Source organism: Polyodon spathula, chromosome 26, assembly GCF_017654505.1.
Source record: "Polyodon spathula isolate WHYD16114869_AA chromosome 26, ASM1765450v1, whole genome shotgun sequence".
NCBI lineage: Eukaryota > Metazoa > Chordata > Actinopteri > Acipenseriformes > Polyodontidae > Polyodon > Polyodon spathula.
The window spans coordinates 2,351,713-2,375,226 of NC_054559.1; the positions used below are offsets into that span (position 1 = coordinate 2,351,713).

Sequence of the window (23,514 nt, forward strand, 5' to 3'; positions counted from 1 at the left end):
CAACTCTGATCGACTGTGCGTTTCGCTGCTCTGGCCTTACATGTATCTGTAGATGGTGAAATCTCCCTGATCACGTTGTAGGGGAGGTCACAAGCTGTCCAATCTTACCTTGGCTTTGTTTGTAGCCTAATCCATAGAAGAGTAATCGATGTGCGCATGTAAACAAGACACATATTAGCAAGCGAGAGAGCAGCATTAGGCACATAGGATCAAGGTTTCTTACCGTTTTCTGATCATTTTTCAATTTGTAAAATTTATAAAATAGAAGAGCAGTGTTCCAAAGCATCCTAAAAGAAGTCGATTCAGTCTTTTTGAAGTTTTGGAGGAGATGGATAGGAGTGAAAGTGACGTTGAAAATGATCATCTTTGGGTTGGAGAGCACTAATTCAGCGTCTGAAGCAGCATTTGAAGATGGATTAGATCCTCTTCAGGATTTGTAAGTATAATGGATTCACACTACATTTTATTATTATTATTATTATTATTATTATTATTATTATTATTATTATTATTATTATTATTATTATGCATAATTTTCCATATGCATGTTTACTGCAAATATAGAAAATGCAACCATTTGACTCTCAAGGGGCAGTGTGGTCAGGTGCAGTGAATGAAGCAGGTCCACACAATCTTTCTCCCAAAACAGTGCTTGTTTTAATGATAACAAAAATAATAACAAAACAACAACACAAATAAGTCCACCCCTTTACCAGCAATGATATTGGGGGGTACGCAGCAGCTCTTCTTAATTGAAAATAAAAAGTAAAAAAAAACGGGACTTTGTCCTTCCCCACATTCTCCGTGCATGCTGTGCTCTTGGTGCTGTGAGTGGTGCGGTGCGGTGCTATGCTGTGCTGTGCTGTGCAGTGCAGAGACGTGCTCTGTGTTTTACCGGTCCACGGCTCACTCCTCCTCTGCAACACAAAACACACATAATCCCAAAAACAAAGCAATACAGGCTCCGGCCGTCTATTTTCATTATCAGCGTAAGGGGAGGTTTTGACGTAGCTGCTCCCCTTTGTACCCAGCAAACTCCTCCCCGCAGTCACCGCATTGCCATGGTTTCCCTAAGAGGGCTGCCCCGCAGCTGACTGCAATGGAATCGTCCTGAGTACTTGCAGCTACGCGCCCCTCCTAATATGGTCACCTTCCGGTTTCCACCTACCACAGAGGTGGCAGCTCTAGGAGGCAGCTTACCTTCCCCCTTACACAGCGCCCTTTCAAATCGGGAGGGAGATTTACAGCATCGATCCTTTCTCTCTCTATCACAGGCACATAGGAATAACATTTTTTTAAACAATTTTTATTGCATAGTAAAGAGCAACACCATGTCTCATCTGTGCTGTGCTGCTGTATACGGTCCCTGATCTTTACGATGCAGTACAAGTTGCAAGAAGTAATTGTTGCTTCCTGGCTGTCTTTATTATTTTCTCATTGATTTAGATTATTGTATGGGAGTGTTTAGCAAACTTTTTTATATTTCCATGATTACAAGGAGTGATGTTACTCACCTAGAGACAGTGCAGGTTTCTTAGCCTTTCAAGATAAGCTGTCTGCCTGCCCCAACAATCACTAACTCAGTTTCTTTGTTTGCCACATGTCAATCAAAGTAAAGATGTAAAAAAAATATTCCCCGCTAGACCTCTTCCAACTCTACTTCAGCATGAACGTCGTTCAGTCTTTGTGTACAAATAAAAATGGAGAAAAGCAGCAGACCCAGGGGAAAAGTACCAGTGGGATCCAGTTTCAATCAAGGACCTCTACCAGTTTTTAGGAATCCTAATTTTTATGGGGCTACTGACAACTCACAATGTGAGGGATTACTGGAGTCCACGTAGGCCTTATGGAATCCCATTCTGCCACACTATGATGTCCAGGAAGAGATATGAGGCCATCTTCTGGACTCTGCACATAAGTGACCCAGAGGAAGATGAGGAGAATGATCGGAAGTAACTCCACAACACGATCGCCTCTTCCGTCTCAAACCTCTCTTGGATTCCCTCTACCTGTTCTGCAAGACATACTACTACCCCCGACTGAGCCTTTCAATCAATGAACGCATGGTGGTCTCAAAAGCCAAGATCGGGTTCAAATATTACATGAAAGCAAAGCCAACAAAATGGGGCTTCAAGTTGTTCGTGCTGGCTGATGCCCACAACGGGCACACATGTGATTTCAACATCTACACAGGAAAATCCAAATCAGTTTCTGGGAAAGGACTGAGTTATGACTCCGTTATGAACCTCATGAAGGTGTCATACTTAGGCACAGGGTACCATGTGTACGTTGACAATTTCTACACCAGCACAACACTGTTTCGGGACCTTTACACGCTCAGATTTGGAGCATGTGAGACCACTAGAGAAAATCATCAGGGCTTTCCACAGACAAATAAAAACACCCTCCCTAAAAAAGCTGATAGGGGGGACAATTCGTTGGATAAGAAGTGACAAACTAGTGTACACAAAATGGATGGATACAAGTGAAGTGACGATGTGCAGTTATATCCATAAGGTGCACACAGAAGACAAAGTCCAGAGATGGGTTAGGAATGAAGAAGGGACTTGGAGAATACGGAATGTTCCTGTTCCTACTCCTGTGAAGGCCTGCAATTAGCACATGAGAGGGGTGGATTTGTGAGACGCCCTTATAAAGTACGGCAACATGGCACAGAAAACCAAAAAGTGGTACAAGAAACTTTATCATTTCATTGACATTGCTGTTGTCAACAGTTTTCTGTTACATAAGGAATTGGCACAGGCTGAGAATACAAAGGCACTGTCACGCAAAACATTTCGAGAGGAGCTATGCAAGCAGCTGGTGGACATCGGGCTTGTGGAGCAGGAGGAGGCCAGTGCAAGTACAGAAAAACTCTGTCTCCCTGTAGCCATTACAGAGGGGAAGGAACTCGGCCCCTCCATGAACGCCTCCTTCAGGCACACACACTGTGCTTTGTGCAATGAAGGCAAACTGAGGAACAAAACGCCCTGGAAATGCGAAGCCTGTGATGTGCCATTCATTATGTGTCATTGTGGACAGAAACTGCTTCAAGAAATGGCACATGTGTTAGGAAAAAAAAGACCTAACAAGTTTATTTGTTCATTTTGTACAGTTCGTGTTTGTTTTTTGTTCAGTTTTTAGCACTTTAGGGATGTAAATCGTTCATTTGTTCATTTTGAACAGTTCGTGTTATTAGGTTTTTGTTCAGTTGTATTCATTGTTTGAAAAAGAAAATATCTGATTTGAAGTAAAAAAAAATCTCCTCATTATTTTGCTTCTTGACATTTACATACTTTCAAGCAAGTGAGTAACAGATACAGTCAGGTACTGAAAATTCAGAGCTACAAAAAAATCTCAGTAGCAACATTCTCCTGCACAAACACACAGTTATGTGAAAGCAATGCGCCTGACAGTTGTGGCATATGAACTGAGAGTATTTGTCATTCATACTCATCATGGATACATTTCGGGCACCCCAAAGCTCTCCAAAAAGGCCAACTTTTGAATGAAATATTGGACAAAAAATAAAAAAGAGGATTACAAAATCTAATTCATGTGGCAATGTATAGCATGTGAGGTGCCAGAAGGTAACCTCCCTTTTAGAACTTGCTCAAGAAACTAGTGTATGATTGGCCATAAAGATTTACACAATATTAATTTTTGGAGAGGTCTGGGGACCCTTGGGCCTAGCTTTGTAAAAACTCATGTAGAATTTGATCCCTTTATCAATTAGTTTCAAATTTTTATCCAGTGTAGTTGACATGTTTGGGAAGCACTGGAAAAAAATCAGGCTCTTGTCATGTGCTGCAAAATGAAAAAAATGACGATAGAATATAAACAAATGAAAAGCGTTTCTTGTTTTTTATGGGTTTTTTTTTTCTGGATATCTCCTTCCAGTGTGGTACTGAGTAAGACTTATATCAAATCTGAGTCTAATGGCCAAGGGGTTACCTTGAATTCAAGCCCTGAACAGTGCCTGTGCTGTCTATACTTTGAAAGATAATGTGATTTATTTAAGTCCATAGCGCTCCAGGCGGAAATTGCTTGTTAGGTTAATGGGATTTGGTAGGACTTTTATTACTTCGACAATTTACAGTATTCTTGTCCACTATATATTTAATTTAGTCTGCCCACATTGACAGATTCCATGGGGGGCGTCTATGTTGTCTATACATTGTTTACAGTGAATCTCATCGGCTTTTTTTCTCGGTGGCTGACTTTTACAGTTCGGTAAGCACACAGGTTCACCGGTGGAGCAACCAGTGAATAAGACAACGCACTCGCTGTATCACCCTGCTCGGCAGTTAATACCAGATAAATGTATTAGGTTGTGAGTTAGCGCCACTCAAAAATAAAATAAACAATCTTATGGATTATTTGTTTAACCATTCTGATTATTTGTATACCATATGTTTAAATGGTAACAGCTGATCTATTTTTTTTTTAATCTGGCTTTTTGTACATTTAACATGCTTTGACCAGATGACAATATAAAAATAAAATAAATTCACCAGATGTTTAATTTTTAAACTATTATTGTGTTATTTTATATACTGTTATTTTTGGCTTCAGAGTTGCTACGGGGTCAGTAAATTAAAGAATTTAAAAACTCCCCGTTTATTTTCACTGTGGAAATCTGGTCATTTTAAACTACAAGGACAGTGCGAGAAACTGAAGCTCTGCTAGAAACTTTGGCCAGACACCAAAATCATGCCGAACTCGACAAAACTCACAAAATAGTAAAACAAATTCAATCTTTTCTCAAATTTCTGTGTTTAATGCAGAAATTAGCGAAGTGCTCCCCAGTGTTCTCTTCTACAGCAATATGTAAGAATCTAAAACATGCTATATTAAAAACCGGAGAAGTACATCAACAGCTGCCAACTTTCAATGCCTTGCAGGACATTGTAAACATCCGTTTCACACATCATATAAAGAAGCCGAGTGCACTTGAAACTGCATTGTGAACACAAACAGACTCGGTTCTGAAAAAAAAAACGAAAGGGGGAAGAAAAAAAAAAACTTTAGCTCGCCTGCAAATTCTTTCATGATGGTTTTTAATTTCCGTATGTTTTATATTATGTATGGTACCCAAAGGGAGCCCACGTCTCAAATAAAAAGTGGCTAAGCGAAGCGTTTCAATATATGCTATTGTAGTTATTTCAGCCATTTAACACACACATTGGCTTACTTGTCAGAAAATGAAAATAAATGTGGGTGTGCAAATTATACTCTTTACAAGAAAACTCGCAACCGAGCTGTTAGCAACGCTAAAAGGCTAACTGATTTATACTAATCATAATAGTTAATTCAAACAATAATCATAATACAAAATAATCGTTCTCAGATCGTTGCCGCTTGTCGCCTCTCCCAAGTCAGCACCGATCTTACTGCTGATATGAACAAGTCCTGTAAAGATTGTGAATGGCATTTCTGGCCTGAACACACTGTATCCCAAATAAAAACGATAGACAATTCGATCCCGTTATCCAGCTTTCAGGTGGCGTACCTGGGTATCTATCGGTGCGTTTTTTTCTCTAGCTTCAGTCACAGCAGCAGACAAACACCTGCTATCTCGTGAACTATTACTGTGAGACTGGATATGAGGAACTTTTACAAACGAGAGGAGGCCATTCGGCCCATCTTGCTCGTTTGGTTGTTAGTAGCTTATTGATCCCAAAATCTCATCAAGCAGCTTCTTGAAGGATCCCAGGGTGTCAGCTTCAACAACATTACTGGGGAGTTGATTCCAGACCCTCACTCTGTGTCTCTGTGTAAAAAAGTGTCTCCTATTTTCTGTTCTGAATGCCCCTTTTTCTAATCTCCATTTGTAAAAAGTCCCTGGTCGACACTGTCAATACCTTTTAGGTATAAATGTTGATTATTGATTTAAACACTTTACATTTGGCTTGTTGCTTGCTTAGTTATAAAAAAAAAAAATTGCCATGTCGAGGTAACGAGTATTACCAACACCACTTCAGTACGTAATCTCAGATAATGACTGTAAATACGACGTGCGGCGGGAAAGTTCGGTCGATTTCAATCTCATCGTTATCGGGGTTGCGGGGGTGGGTATGTTTTTAAAAATGGGTTTGTAAGTTCGTTTTTTTCAGCTTTTTGTAACACTGACCCATTTTCTTGCGTTCATAAAACAGAAGCCATGTGGACTGTACTATATACATTATACAGTTAAAAAATGTAACCAGCCCAGTTGGACCTGTGGTGCTTCATAACTACTGGCCAAACTGCACTCTCTACCGGCCCCGGGCCGCCGGGCCATGGTTAATTTTTGTGTATATATATATATATATATATATATATATATATATATATATATATATATATATATATATTTATTACGGAAGCGTATTGCTGCCACGTAGAGAGCAAAATAAAATTCAGCACATATATCGTTATAACGATATAACTATTTCGTTATAACAAAATAACTATATCGTTTTAACGAAATAGTTATCTCGTAAAAACGGAAATAGAAACAGTGTCAGTCAATGGTGGATTTGGTGAACAAAATCAGATTTTATTTTGGATTAGGCCTTCACCATAAGGAGATTTTGGAATGTTTAGCGCACTTGGATGGAATTATTATAAGCATTAGAACACTAGACGGTACTTGAAAAGTACAAGGCTGCATCGAGGAAAACACCAATCTGATGTGCTAGACGTGGCACTATATTTAATGCAAGAAATTGAACACTCTGGACAGTTACATGGATACAGATTAATGCACTTGAAATGCATTCAAGAAGGATTTGTTGTCAGCCAGAATAACGTTAGACAGTTGCTTAATATTATTGACTCCCAAGGAGTTCACTTGAGGGGTAGAAATCGATTGAGACGCAGAACATACCACAACTCAGGTCCTGATTTTCTATGGCACCTTGATTCCTATGATAAACTGAAACCCTACGGAATCTGCATTAACGGAGCAATCGATGGCTATTCTAGACATATTATTTGGTTAAAAGCATATACAACTAACAGTGATCCGGCCATAGTAGCAAGTTATTTTATGGAGGCTGTGAAATCAAGAATGGGGTGTCCCAAGGTCTCAAAGATAATGACAAATTTGCAGGAAATTTTTTAGATAAGAACGTGATACAGTTCTGTTATCTACATATAGTACAGGTAAGTTTCTCATTTAATCGGTGCTCAAAGTATACGCTTGTCTCGCAATTTTTTAAACGATTTCTAAAGCAACCTGGGTGCTGCGGTGCTCCTGTTAGTTGTTTGAAAGCTAGCTTGAATTGGAGAAAGTAAATTACATTTATTCACTTTAATCTTTTCAATTATTGTCTAATTGCAAATATATATGCCCAATAAATATACATCTATCTTTCAGTTAATGAATATATAGTACATATCTATTCCATTACACTGGAATCAACACATTGGCAAAATATGGTTTGCAGATTAAATCAAGATAGATGCTAGGTTACATGACCACTGTGTTAAATAACTGTGTAGAATACCTGAATAACTAATTATCAATGTTGACTTATATCTTATTAATCAAGTCGAAACCTTTGCCGTTTAGGATCTAGTTTATTGTTTTGCGTTTTATTTCTAGTACTATGTGTGTGTATATATATATATATATATATATATATATATATATATATATATATATATATATATATATATATATATATATATATATATATATGTATACACACACACACACACACTCTGCCAGCCCTGTATTTAGTTGACATAAGACATTTCTAACACTTTGGTTTATTATCTACAGGATGACCTCAACAGAATTGTTCACTTATGGAATAATCATCGTATTCGTCCTTGCCGGAATCAAGTTGCACGTTGTGATCGCCAATGATGATGTATAAATTGCCACATCTATATGGTGCCCAAGCACATCTGTGTGAGGTCACTGCTGAGCATGCCCACATGTGCCTGGAAGAATGTGTACAGGAGGGTCCCCTTCCTTGTGACAAAACTGTATTTGAACTATGCTGTTTGTTGATGCAGGAAAATGGTTGCAGCCCAGCAACCAACCCATCAGATGCAGTTCTGCTCTATGAGTTCCTTCGAAACACAATATACTCAGATTTATAAATAGAATAAGGGCTGGTCCAGTGTGTTTTACCAGGGAGTATGTTGGGATGTGTATATAGTTAGTGTTTTCTGTTTTACCGCTGAGTGCGTGTGGAGTCCCGGGGCGTGAATGGTTGAGTGTGGTACTGTTCTTTCGTGCGCGCTTTCTCTCTCTCTGTGTGTGTGTATGTGTGGTCACTTTGCCTGCATGTGAAGTGGCCGCGCTGATTGGTGCGGCGTTCGAGAAGGCGTGGTTCCAAGCCCTGCTGTCAGGGATCAATTGCAATAAAATGTAATTACTTCATGATAGCTATCAGATGTACTAAGTAGTGTGTTAAAGACAAACATGCACTGTTCCTCATAAATGTGTCTGAATGATTAAAATATATATTTTTATCAGAAATAAAAATTACTCAGAAATTCTATAACAATGCATTAAATCCATAATAATAATTAAAGGTTGATGTAGGTGAGATGAAATTGTGAGATTATGTCCATCAGAGAATGTTTGTTTGATTGATTAAAACCTGTGTGAGTGCGTGTGTGATTCAAATCCATGTGTGTGTGTGTGTGTTGTTTAGATAATTGTTTATTGTTCACTTGTGGTGGTTTGTTTGTGATTGTGTCGTGCACGGAGAGGGGGGGGGGTGTGGGGGCGGGGGGTGGGTGGGGGGGGGGGGGCGGGGGGGGGGGGGGGGGGGGGGGGGGGGGGGGGGGGGGGGGGGGGGGGGGGGGGCACGGAGAGGGGGGGGGGGGGGGGGGGGGGGGGGGTGTGTGTGAGAGAGTTGTTGGAGTAGGGAGAAGAGTGGAGAGTGTGGGGTGGGGTGAGGGTGAGGGTGATACTGTGTGCTGTGTTGTGTAAATAAACATGCGCTGAAGTGCTTAATCTGCAATTCTGTCTCCCTGAGTTTTATTACCGCCATCCCGCTTCTGACACTATAACGTGGCAGGATGGTGGCTCTGACCAGATGAACTTGGAACACCATGTCCCCAAAGCATCAGTGTCTAATGTGTGCAGTACTAGTTAAGTGTTGTAAGATTTTAAAAAACATTCCCAGTTGGTGTCAAATAAGTAAAGTATGGACTGCAAAAAAAGTTTTCTTTTTTTGTGTGTTAACTGGAGACAACAAAAAATAGTATAAAAATAAAATGATATGTAAATCACATACCATGTATCTACATTTTAACATTTCTGAAATGCTTCCTGAAAAGGAAAGCTGAAATTGTAGAAAACAGACTCAAAACTGCAACTAACACCATTTGTTGTGTTAGGAAATCCAAACTGTTAATGTTACATAACTCTGAACAAGAAATTTGCATTACTAATTTATGGACTTAAATGCCATTTATTTTACTATATCTTCACATTAACAGTCTGATTTCACTTTCACAAAAATGGTGTAAATAATTGGACAAATCCAGATTCTGAATGAATTGGGTGGTTATTTAGGTGCTAAACAACATCTTCAAAACTTCCAGAAACAAATGTTTAGACTTTTATCTTTTTTAGTTTCTACTAGTTCTAAATTGTAGTTACTGTGTGTGAGGTGTGTGAGTAAAAATGGATTTTCCAGACAATGATTTACGTGTAAAAATTAAAATTGTATTTAATATTACACGGAAAAAAAAAGAAAAATAATAAAGAAGGATGTGAGGGAGGGAGTGCTGGAGTAATCAAAAATAAAGGAACGGAAGCCTCTTAGTCCTCTTCGCGCTCTGCTTAAATCCAAAAATAAAACAAAAAGGAATAAAAACAGAAAAGAGCCAAGTTAATAAGGCCTCCGTTCGTGACACAGTCCAAACTCCCATATAAGAACATAAGAACATAAGAAAGTTTACAAACGAGAGGAGGCCATTCGGCCCATCTTGCTCGTTTGGTTGTTAGTAGCTTATTGATCCCAAAATCTCATCAAGCAGCTTCTTGAAGGATCCCAGGGTGTCAGCTTCAACAACATTACTGGGGAGTTGATTCCAGACCCTCACAATTCTCTGTGTAAAAAAGTGTCTCCTATTTTCTGTTCTGAATGCCCCTTTTTCTAAACTCCATTTGTGACCCCTGGTCCTTGTTTCTTTTTTCAGGCTGAAAAAGTCCCTTGCGTCCACACTGTCAATACCTTTTAGAATTTTGAATGCTTGAATTAGGTCGCCACGTAGTCTTCTTTGTTCAAGACTGAACAGATTCAATTCTTTTAGCCTGTCTGCATATGACATGCCTTTTAAGCCCGGAATAATTCTGGTCGCTCTTCTTTGCACTCTTTCTAGAGCAGCAATATCTTTTTTATAGCGAGGTGACCAGAACTGCACACAATATTCAAGATGAGGTCTTACTAGTGCATTGTACAGTTTTAACATTACTTCCCTTGATTTAAATTCAACACTTTTCACAATGTATCCGAGCATCTTGTTAGCCTTTTTTATAGCTTCCCCACATTGTCTAGATGAAGACATTTCTGAGTCAACAAAAACTCCTAGGTCTTTTTCATAGATTCCTTCTCCAATTTCAATATCTCCCATATGATATTTATAATGTACATTTTTATTTCCTGCGTGCAGTACCTTACACTTTTCTCTATTAAATGTCATTTGCCATGTATCTGCCCAGTTCTGAATCTTGTCTAGATCATTTTGAATGACCTTTGCTGCTGCAACAGTGTTTGCCACTCCTCCTACTTTTGTGTCGTCTGCAAATTTAACAAGTTTGCTTACTATACCAGAATCTAAATCATTAATGTAGATTAGGAATAGCAGAGGACCTAATACTGATCCCTGTGGTACACCGCTGGTTACCACACTCCATTCTGAGGTTTTTCCTCTAATCAGTACTTTCTGTTTTCTACATGTTAACCACTCCCTAATCCATGTACATGTGTTTCCTTGAATCCCAACTGCGTTCAGTTTGAGAATTAATCTTTTGTGCGGGACTTTGTCAAAAGCTTTCTGGAAATCTAAATAAACCATGTCATATGCTTTGCAATTATCCATTATCGATGTTGCATCCTCAAAAAAATCAAGCAAGTTAGTTAGGCACGATCTCCCTTTCCTAAAACCATGTTGACTGTCTCCCAGTACTCTGTTACCATATAGGTAATTTTCCATTTTGGATCTTATTATAGTTTCCATAAGTTTGCATATAATAGAAGTCAGGCTTACTGGTCTGTAGTTACCTGGTTCAGTTTTGTTTCCCTTTTTGTGGATCGGTATTACGTTTGCAATTTTCCAGTCTGTCGGTACCACCCCTGTGTCAAGAGACTGCTGCATGATCTTGGTTAGCGGTTTGTAAATTACTTCTTTCATTTCTTTGAGTACTACTGGGAGGATCTCATCCGGCCCAGGGGATTTGTTTATTTTAAGAGCTCCTAGTCCCTTTAACACTTCTGCCTCAGTTATGCTAAAGTTATTTAAAACTGGATAGGAACTGGATGACATGTGGGGCATGTTGTCAGTATCTTCCTTTGTAAAAACTTGTGAAAAGTAATCATTTAACATATTTGCTATTTTTTTTTTCTTCCTCTACGATTTTGCCATTTGTATCTCTTAAACATTTAATCTCCTCTTTGAATGTTCTCTTGCTGTTGTAATATTGGAAAAACATTTTGGAATTGGTTTTAGCTCCCTTAGCAATGTTCATTTCTATTTCTCTCTTGGCCTTTCTAACTTCCTTTTTGACTTGCATTTGCAGTTCTGTGTACTCTTTCTGTGTACTTTCTTTTTGGTCCTTTTTTAATGCTCTGTAAAGTGCCTTTTTTCGCTGAATATTTTTTTTTTAATTGATCTATTAAACCATTTTGGCAATTTAGTTTTACATTTAGATTTGTCTACTTTAGGGATATAATTGTTTTGCGCCTCTAGTACTACATTTTTGAAGAACAACCATCCTTCTTCTGTGGGTGTTTTCTCTATTTTACTCCAATCTACTTCTGTTAGTCTCTGTTTCATGCCTTCATAGTTTGCTTTTCTAAAATTGTAAACCTTAGCTTTAGTCTTTACTTTTGGGGTTTTAAAAAACACTTCAAATGAGACCATGTTGTGGTCTGAGTTTGCCAGTGGTTCTCTGACCTCTGTTTTAGTTATTCTATCTTCGTTATTTGAAAAGACTAAATCAAGGCATGCCTCCCCTCTAGTGGGTGCCTTCACAAATTGTGTTAGGAAGCAGTCATTTGTCATTTCCACCATTTCTATTTCATCCTTCGCGCTACCCACCGGGTTTTCCCATTTTATTTGGGGGAAGTTGAAATCCCCCATTAGTATGGCTTCTCCTTTGCTACACACATTTCTAATGTCATTGTATAACAGATTATTGTGCTCACCGTCTGAATCTGGCGGTCTATAGCATGCTCCTATTATTATGCCTTTTGAATTTTTGTCTGTTATTCTGACCCATATTGATTCGGTTTTATTTTCTTTGTCCAGGTTTAACACCTGGGCTTCAAGACTGTTTCTTATGTATAGCGCTACCCCTCCTCCTCTTCTGTCCTGCCTGTCTTTCCTATACAGTGTATACCCACAAATATTATATTCGTCCCCATCACTCTCAGACAACCACGTTTCTGTAACACCTATCACATCATAGTTACCTGTTAGTGCAGTAGCTTCAAGTTCTAGAATTTTGTTTCTGATACTTCTAGCATTTAGATAAATACATTTAATGGTTGTCTTACCTGAGTTGTTGTTCTTGTTTTGATGCGGTCTCCCTTCTGTTTTTTTGTTGATTTCTCCCCCCTTCCTTTCTAGTTTAAATGCTTCCGAACCTGCTCGAGGATCTTTTCTCCGAGTAGACTAGTTCCCTTGTTATTTAAATGCAGTCCATCCCGTCTATACAGATAGTCCTTGTTGTAGAAAGTGGTCCAATGATCAAGATAGGTGAAGCCTTCCCGTGTGCACCACGTCTTCAACCATTGGTTTTGATTTATTATTTCCAGCTGTCCATATGGTCCTTTGCAAGGTGCGGGTAGTATACCAGAAAATACCACAGTTTTGGTTTTCTCTTTTAATTTCCTTCCTAGCTCTCTGAATTTGTTTTGCAGGGATTTTGGTCTGTCTCTTCCAATGTTGTTTGTACCGATGTGGACGACTACTACCGGGTCGTCTCCTGTTCGTTCTAGGAGCCTGTCCACGTTTTCAGTGATGTGCTTGACCGAGGCTCCCGGAAGGCAGCACACTGTTGTAGTAAGGGGGTCCAAACTGCGAACTGAACTTGCTGTGTTTCTCAATATGGAGTCCCCAACAATCATGACCTCCCTTCTTTTTGCTGTCTGGTCACCACTGTCAATGGGGTCCTGGATGTTGTTCCTTTCATTCTCTTGTTGTTGGTTCTGCTCATCAAAATTCTGAAGTGACTCAAATTTGTTGGTTGTTTTGATTTCTGGTGGTTGTGTTTGACGAAGTTTCTTTTTTTCCCTGCTTCTGCCTACCTGAACCCAGCTGTTCTGACCTTCTATCTCCCTGGTGGCTTTCAGTCTGTTAGGGGTGATGCAGACTTCCATGAATTGTGGGTGTGCCAGTTCCTCAAGATCCTGTTGCTGTCTCACTTCTTCCAGCTCCATTTCTAGCATACTTACTAGTTTATGCAAATCCTGGATCGCGTGGCACTTTACGCACACTTGGTTTAGCTCCGCTGGGTTTTCTCGGATTTCCCACATCAAGCAGGTGTCACAGATTACTGGCTTGAAGACCATGTTGAGGGTTTTTTTTTTTTTTTGAAGTTTAGTTTCTTCTGCAGCCGTCAACCTGCTTTCAAACTGCTTCGAAACTGCTCTGTACTTTTCCACGCTGTACTTCTCCCACTCGCTGTCGCTTCCACTCGCTGTCGCTGGGAAGACTGCCTCGTTTAACTGCGTTGTTCTGCTGTGCTGTCGGCTCCTCCCCTCGCCCGTGTCTCAAAACGGCGCTGAATTTGAATCAGCTGCTCCGAGTTTCAGCTTGTTTGTTATCAGAAAAACACACGCGGCTGTGTTTCCCCAATGTCCTCTGTTTTCTGATTAAAGCAATTCAAGATGCAATTTCTCCTTTCTGCTTCGAAACTGCTCTGTACTTTTCCACGCTGTACTTCTCCCACTCGCTGTCGCTTCCACTCGCTGTCGCTGGGAAGACTGCCTCGTTTAACTGCGTTGTTCTGCTGTGCTGTCGGCTCCTCCCCTCGCCCGTGTCTCAAAACGGCGCTGAATTTGAATCAGCTGCTCCGAGTTTCAGCTTGTTTGTTATCAGAAAAACACACGCGGCTGTGTTTCCCCAATGTCCTCTGTTTTCTGATTAAAGCAATTCAAGATGCAATTTCTCCTTTCTGCTTCGAAACTGCTCTGTACTTTTCCACGCTGTACTTCTCCCACTCGCTGTCGCTTCCACTCGCTGTCGCTGGGAAGATATATATATATACTTCCCTCCAGCCTTTTTTTTCCCCGCCTCTATTCCTCAGGACCAACCCCGAACACAGTAGCACGTTCCGTTTAGTATGCAAACCCTGCCCCGGTAGTCAGTGGATCACCAATCCCAAACTGACAGGTATCCTTAATTTCACTTGACTCCAGTGGCTGGAATTTACATACTCGTACTTCTGCCCTTCACCAAGGTGCCGCCCCTCAAAAAGATGACTTTTGTCATGGTCACAAGACCTTGGTAAGGGAAGTCCCGAGTTGGTTTGATGCCTTCTACTGTTGGGAGGCTGAATTGCAGACCGAAACCCCTTTGACTCATCACACTGTGATTCTCCAAAATTAAATTGTACTTGACATTAAACAATGTCCATCTTGAAACATTCTTTGCTTGATAAAATATTCTCCATTTCCCCCCTCAATTCTGGATAGCTCTGGTACATTGAAGGAAGTTCAAACACAAGCCCAAGTATGTGAAACTGGACATCTTGCTAGACCATCCAAACTGGTGAACATAATTTGGATTTTCTCCACTGCCATGACATCTGAGACAGTCATAAAACGGAGCATCTTCCTTAACGACACATCATCTAGACCTCTGAGGTACTGCTGTAAATATTTGAAGCTCTGGCTTTCAGTTTAATGGAGTTGCTTGCAACAGTTTCAGCACTTTTTTTACAGTTGGCATCTTTTCTGTGTACATTTTCTCCACTTCTTGACTGTTTGGGAAAAACCCTTTCAGAATAACTCTGGAGACTTCCGACATTTTATCAAGGGCGTATTTTGGTTTCTGGATAAGTTCTTTGTGGGCAATCTGTAGGAAGACTTGTTTCATGTTTTCCTTTGTTGGAATAGTGGTACACCCCATCCTGTCCAGAAAATCCAACAAGTCATCTGTGTTATCTTCTGTAAGAATGCCTTCAATTGCTGCATCAACCAAACCTCTTTCAGTTTGGCTTATATAGGAAAGAAATGCAAACTAGTTGGATTAACAGAGTGTTCTCCATGAATGAGTACTATTGTGAAAGCTGGGGCAAGCTGTAGGGGGAAGTAACTGTGGTCTGAATATCCCTTGGCTAAAATTCTGCCAACAGCCCTCCATTCTTCTTCTTGCCACCTAGGACATATGGCAGGAACTCTACCATTTTCCCCTTCAGCAACAGAAGCAAAGAATTCTGTCCAAAAGGCAGAATAAGCATCTCTAGACAGTCCTAAAACATCAGCTCCTGCTTCATCTATGAAGAACATTTTTAGCTGTGCTGACAGTATACCTGGATTCTTGAACTGTGCATTCATTTCTTGAAGGAGATTAGATCTATGTAGTCTGATAGTTGTTATGGGCTGGTCTTCAGGAGAAGGGGTCAGTCTTCTTGCAGATGGTGGGACACTATAAGAAACACTGTCCACCTGTACTGAAGATAAATCTAGGTGCACAACACATTGTGAATTCTCTGGAGTGGTGTCTCATTTGGGTGCGTGTCAGTCAACTGAGAAGCTGCTATGTCCTCAGACACTGGTCCAAACTATATTTCGTACAAGAAACTTTGGTTAACTGGCTCCATGTTGATTGCAGACAATCCTTCTACAACATGAAATGTTGGTTCATGCACAATGGGTTCTTCACTTACAGCATTTGTATTCAGTGCAATGTGTTCCACTATTATTTCTGACCTGTCTTCACTGTGTTCGTTCATGGTTTCTAAAACTGCCTCTTGTTCCATGGCTAATGTGGAAAGATTAATTCCCTCATCTTTGGCCTCACCATGGATTTGAGCTAGGGATTGTCTAGAGTAATTTATGTCTGTAGTTAGATCAATCTGAGACAAAATATCCTTTTGAGGTTTATTGTCTGAAACTAATGTACTCTCAGAAATTGGATAGGTTGCCAGGTAAAATCTTAAAATACCCAATTTTAGAGCATTGTACAATTCCCCCACATTTGAACTATCTGGCATTACTGTTTCCTGGAAATCCAGGATGTCATATTTGAAGTCTTCCAAGTAACCTTTCTTGGATTTTCCATTGGGAAAGAACAAATCCTTCACCAACTGTATAAGTGCCTGTTTGTCTGCTGTTTCGGGAACTTCTAACACATGTGTTCCTCCACCATTTTGCTTCCTGACTTGCTTTCCTTCATGCAACCATTCCAATTCAATCCTGCAACTTTCTTTTACTGCATGACTGTTGCCTTTTAAGTAACGTCTTCTTTTACTGTTGTTCTCATAGCCACCTCCATCCCTTCCAGTGTTCACAACTTCTTTCCCATTGTTATGTAGCATCATTTTGTCTCTAAGCTTCTGCAATAGGTTCTGTTTCTTTGTTTCTGCTTTTTCCTTATATTCTGATTCTCTACTTTTGCAAAAATTTCGTACTGCAATCCTGTCACCAAAGATCGGGACATATTTGGCCAGACGGTTATCATCCATTAGGCAGATTACTTCTCTGTCAATCTGTAAAGGTAAAAATATTGTTACATAGCTACATATAACATAGTAAATAAAATGTGTTGCAGAAAATATTGTTGCAGAAAATATTCAGATGCATAGATGCATATTAATATTTAACATTTTAGTAAATGTTTAGTAAATGTTTTGTTATTCTATACTGTAGAACCTCCACAAATCACAAAAAGTATGAAGTATTTGAAAAGGTGTTGTTTCTAAAACCATTGTTCTAAGAGCATATAAAACATTTATATGCATTAATGAATGTGTCTAAAAAGTATTTTATCTGCAACACTTTTTTCAGTAGGGTTTTATGGATGTTAGGCCTATGAAATATGTAGGATATAGTTCAACTTCATCTACCCACTTAATTTTTATTTTGGCATTCAAATTAAAAAGGAAAAAACATATTATGAAATGCTTCTTGGAATTTTCAAACTGTTTCAGTGTTTTTCAGGCACACTTTGACAATAATATTGAATTGAAATTGAAGCAGATTTCTGAAATGCAATTAAAGGAATGTGGATAATTACGCTGTGTTTGTAAATTCCCTTTTAAACAAATATGAGAATTGAAATAAGGGTACATATCCCCTGGCATATAAAAAAAAGACTACTGACCTAAAGAGGCAGTGATCCTGCTGATTTAATATAATATACGTTTAAACCTTGTGACTTATGTTTTAAAATAGCACAAAAAATCAGATAGAGATGTAATCATAATCATTTACTATTAACCATTAAAAATACACAAAACAAATAAATAAACAATAAGGAACCATACACCATTAATGCCACCATTTACGTATCACTGAAAACATGAAAGAAATACACATAATTGATTCTTGATTTCAATAGTGCAAAACAGCAAAACAGACCTTAGGTCGTAAAATAATTTGTAAAAACCGTTTTAGGGTTGTAAAGGGTTACTAAAACCTGCTCACTTGCTAATAATCCCTTTACAAACATTTATAAAAAGATACGGCCGCCTGAATCAGACTTTAAAAAAATATTTTCCAACCTACTCTTGAAAACAATGCAAGTGTATCAGTAAAATGCGCCAGTATACATCAAACATAAGACAATACTACACTAACAAATGACATACATACATCCAAGAGCTACCCACAAAAATGTTCATGCAAAAGTTTCCTTGAACCCAGACGAGTGGTTTGCAAGTTAAGACTGTAGACAGCGATCGTTTAATCTTTGTATGTAGGCCTACTGTATAAACATATTTGAAAACGTATATCGGCCTAAAAAAATTAAAAATGAATGACAATGCATTATTTAACCGCAAAATGTAAACATTGCAGACACATTCATGTATAAAAATACACACGTAGATAGATAGATAGATAGATAGATAGATAGATAGATAGATAGATAGATAGATAGATAGATAGATAAACCAAGAAAGTTTATTTTCGATTCATATTCAGATCACACTTTTCTAATTTTTATTAAAAAATGTGTCACCTACTAAATGAAAGTTTCCAGGGCGTAATGTTATATTATGTCATTTGGGTGCAATTTGAAAGAGAATGAGATGCAATTAAATGTAAGAGCTGTATGTAATTTAGAAACACGTTACCCTGTCCTGCTTCATTTTTGCAAAATTGATCATCAGGCATACCAAGATCTCTGAGAAACCTTACAGCACTGTCCTCTGTTGCTCTTGCCATGACGCGACACTTAACCTTTTGGAAAATAAGTTATCTTCCGTTATAATTACTATTGAGTACAAATGTATAATTACACAATAAAGTTATAGTGGTATTTATCAAATGTATTTACCAGCTCTTACAGGAGCAAGTGCCTCAGTGGACTGAACAGGCTGGGTTCTAAACATTGTTTTTAATTAATTCACACAAACACATTCCACATTTATGGAAGTTTCCGTATATATTAACTACATCATCGTGTTAATAAAGTATTATAGAAATAAATAGGTCTACTTAAAAACAGACTGTGTGACTTACCTGCACAGATTGGGCGGCTGTACAGTAGAGATGTCTGCTGTTGGGGACGTTCTCAAGACTGACACTGATTTCTGTTTCAGTTTTTACGAGATAACTATTTCTGTTTTTACAAGATAACTATTTCGTTATAACGATATAATTATTTCGTTATAACGAAATAGTTATATCGTTATAACAATGTATGTGCTGAATTTTATTTTGCTCTACGTGGCAGCAATACTCTTCCGTAATATATATATTTTTTTTTAATTACACAACCTACTCAACACTTTGAAGAGGCAAGAGAATTTTTATTGTGAAACAAAATTGAATGAAAAAAAAAACTGAAATGTCTTGGTTAGATAAGTATTCACCTCCCTGAGTCAATACTTGGTAGAACCACCTTTGGCAGCAATTACAACTGTGAGTCTTTTGGGGTAAGTCTCTACCAGGTTTGCACATCTTGATTGTGCAATATTCGTCCATTCTTCTTGGCAAAATTCTTCAAGCTCTGTCAACTTCAAGTTTTGCCACAGATTCTCAATCAGATTCAAGTCTGGGCTTCGACTGGGCCACTCTAGTTCACAACAAAATCCAATTTAAATGCATCAAGATTTCAGGTTGTAACACAACAAACTGTGAAAACGTCCAAGGGGGGGGGGGGGGGTGGGGGGGGTGGGGGGGGTGGGGGGGGGGGTGAATACTTCCTATAGGAACTGTGTGTGTATATACATATACAGTGGCTTGCAAAAGTATTCAGACCCCTGACCAATTCTCTCATATTACCGAATTACAAATGGTACATTGAAATTTCGTTCTGTTTGATATTTTATTTTAAAACACTGAAACTCAGAATCAATTATTGTAAGGTGACATTGGTTTTATGTTGGGAAATATTTAAGAAAAATAAAAAACTGAAATATCTTGCTTGCATAAGTATTCAACCCCTGTGCTGTGGAAGCTCCCAGTTTGCACCGATGAAAGAAATTGCCCTAATGAGGACACAATTACCTTACCATTGGCCTCCACCTGTGAACCATTAAAGTTGCTGTCACATTTTCTGCATAAAAATCCCACTGTTAAATGAGCATTGGTAAGGCTGTGAATCTAAAGGGAAATGAAGACCAAAGAGCATGCTATAGAAGTTAGAGATAAAGTAATACAAATGCATAGATTAGGGAAAGGGTACAAAATAATATCCAAGTGTTTGGATATCCCAGTGAGCACAGTTGGATCAATAATCAGGAAGTGGAAGCTGCATCACACCACCCAGGCACTGCCAAGAAAAGGACGTCCCTCAAAACGCGTAAACAAGAAGGAGACTTGTGAGAGAAGCCACAGAGAGGCCAACAATCACTTTGAAGGAGCTACAGAGTTCAGTGGCTGGGAGTGGAGTAATGGTGCACCAGTCAACTATATCAAGAGCTCTGCATAACACTGGCCTGTATGGGAGGGTGACAAGAAAGAAGCCGTTACTCAAACAGTACCATCTGAAAGCACATCTGGAGTTTGCCAGAAAGCATGATAGTGACCCAGCTGCGATGTGGGAAAAGGTTTTGTGGTCAGATGAGACCAAGATAGAGCTTTTTGGCCAAAACTGAAAGCGCTATGTGTGGCGCAAACCTAACACTGCCCATGCCTCAAGACACACCATCCCTACAGTGAAGTATGGTGGTGGCAGCATCATGCTGTGGGGATGCTTCTCATCAGCAGGGACTAGGCATCTTGTCACAGTTGAAGAAAGAATGGATGGAGCAAAATACAGGGAAATACTGCAAGAGAATCTGCTTCAGTCCACTAAAAAACTGAAGCTTGGGAGGAAATTTACCTTTCAGCAGGACAATGAGGACAAGCATAAGGCCAAAGCAACATTGGAGTGGCTCAAAAACAAAAAGGTGAATGTCCTACAGTGGCCCAGTCAAAGTCCTGATCTCAATCCCATTGAAAATCTGTGGCACTATTTGAAAATTGCGGTCCACAAGTGTCGTCCAACCAACCTGAACAACCTGGAGCAAATCTGCCAAGAAGAATGGGTCAAAATCACTCTGACACTGTGTGCAAAGCTGGTACATACTTACCCCAAAAGACTTAAAGCTGTTATTGCAGCGCAAGGTGGCTCTACGAAATATTAATGTGTGGGGGTTGAATACTTATGCAAGCAAGATATTTCAGTTTTTTATTTCCTTAACAATATTTCCCAACATAAAACCAATGTCACCTTACAATAACTGATTTTGAGTTTAAGTGTTTTAAAACAAAATATCGAACAGAATGAAATTTCAATGTACCATTTGTAATTCAGTAATACGAGAGAATTGGTCAGGGGTCTGAATACTTTTGCAAGGCACTGTATATATATATAGGAGTATATACGTTGTCTGAGCTTGGAGTGGCCCAAGCTCAGACAACGTGACAAGGATCACTGACCTATGTTTTCCTCACTGCCTTCACCCTCACCACAAAATCTCTGTTTGTAAGCCATGCTTTTAGACTGTCTTGCACTTCCTGGGTCACCTGGAAGCTTGAATTGACCCCTACTACTTTCCTGTAAATAACCAATCAGCTGCTTCCCCTTTTGACTGGCATGCTTTCAGCCAGTAACTTGACCCAGAAGACACTGCTAGAGTGACCAAGGGAGTAGGGAGTAAAGTAGTAACAGACTTCCTGGAAGGCAAGGCAAGCAAACTAGGAAGTGCCTCTAACCTAGTACCAGGTGTCTGTTTCAAAACTGCCAATTTGAGCCCTATATAATGCCAGAAAGTGTGCAGTTAGAATTTGTTAGCAAGGCATTATTGCTACACCCTAACCCTCCTTCTCGTTTCAGAGTGTCATATCAATTTGGTCGAGCACGCTGGTCCTGCTGCTGGTCAGTGGGTTCTGTAACGTTGCTCAGAACATGATTGCCTTCAGCATTTTGAACCTCATCAGTCCTCTGAGCTACTCTGTGGCAAACGCTACGAAGCGCATAATTGTGATCAGCGTGTCCCTGCTGCTGCTGAGGAACCCCGTCTCCTCAAAATCACCAGCACACACCTCTAAACTCAGTGTGCCAACAAGGGCAAGAGTCATTCGCTGTGCTATGGTTACTAAGTGACTATGGAATGTATACAGGTACGTTAGTACCTGGGTTATTATTGGATGTAACTTTAGCACTTTAAAAAAGTCCACATTTCTAGATACAAAAATGAGATGTAATTAAAAGCATTTAAATTTTTTTTTGCTTTTCCGTACAGTTTGTGTTTGTTCTTGTGAGTTATGCAATAAAGTCTGCATTTTTAAATATTATAAATCATATATGAGAAAGTAAGTATAGCTAACACAATAATTCCAGTACATCTTTTCTAATTCAGCTATCTCCTATTTTCCGATATCACATTATGTTAAATGTGTATTTGATTTTTAATGGCTCAAGCACCAACTACTGTAAATTACCATTACAAATTCAAATTCACTTTTACCAAATGTGTGTGTTTTTCCTAAAGGAAAGACCTATAATTAAGGTAAGATTTACAGGAATTATTTTGTTAGCACCATGTTTTTTAAGCATCCATGTAAAGCTATTTCATGAATAACTAGTGGTGCAGACTTCAGTGTATGTGGCAAAGCTGAATATTTAACATCTTTGTCATTTTTAAACAGGCTAAATACGATGCAAACCAGGAGGCAAATAAGAAACTGTTGCCAGTTTCAAAAGAAAATCTCTTTCCTTTGATCACAGAAGTGCTGCGCTGGAAAAAAGCCAAGCCAATGGAATCATGCCCTTCCCAGTCAACTCGGACTACCAGTACAGAGGAAACAACATGCTGACGGATCACTTCCAGTACAGCCGGCAGACCCACGCTCTGGGAAAGCGCTCAAACCAGTATGATGTGTAGAACCTGGGGAGGGATAAGGGTCTGAAGTTTACTACCAGCGCTGTCGGTGAGAGATTAGATGACAGTTTCTGCATGGGAGAGTTTGCACACTGAGACACTGTGTATTATTTAACCCACTCGGGTGCCGAGCCCACTAGTGTAGATTTTCAAATACGTGCGGAAGATTTTATTGAGCATGCTACATGAAAACTAGGGTGTACAAAATGTGTTGCCCATTTCCCCTAATTTGGTAATATCATAGTATCCCTGAATAGATAATCCCAAACAAATGTATTCAAAATGATTTTAACAAAGACGTGAGATGGGATTGTGGCTTCAATTTGAAGAGGGGGTTTAACTGTAATAAAATTTTTAAAAAATTGCCAAACAAAAATATGAAAAATATTTTTAAAAAATATATATATTTTTGTTTAATTTCACAAACCACAATAAGTTTTAATACCACAATAAAATTATGTAAAAATAGATTCCTAGAATTGGGGCAATTGATCTATTCTGGGGTAACATGATTTAGGGCCTGAGTGGGGTAACATGGGTAAAAATTAATCATTTTGACTCTTGCTGTTGGAAGCAAGAAAGGAATCAAATTGTAGTTTAGGTGTAAATAACAGTTACCCCCCCCCCCCCCCCCCCCCCAATCAAGGAACTATCCTTTTATTTTGCATGTACAATACCTTACACTATCAACCATAAAGAACACCAGCTGATCCTGCAATGTATTTTTCCAATTGTTAAAACCTGCTGCTTGGGTTGCTGTCAGCTTTGCCCTGCTTTCGTTAGGCAGTATTTAC

The 23,514-nt window shown here is 39.1% G+C and overlaps 1 long non-coding RNA gene across 1 annotated transcript; it reads left to right on the plus strand.

Moving 5' to 3' along the window:
- The first annotated feature begins 165 nt into the window (after positions 1 to 165).
- LOC121300612 lies at positions 166 to 23,352 on the plus strand. The gene is made up of 3 exons (XR_005947546.1): positions 166 to 436; positions 21,673 to 21,959; positions 22,567 to 23,352. It is a non-coding gene; the product is annotated as an uncharacterized LOC121300612 (long non-coding RNA).
- Positions 23,353 to 23,514: the final 162 nt, after the last annotated feature.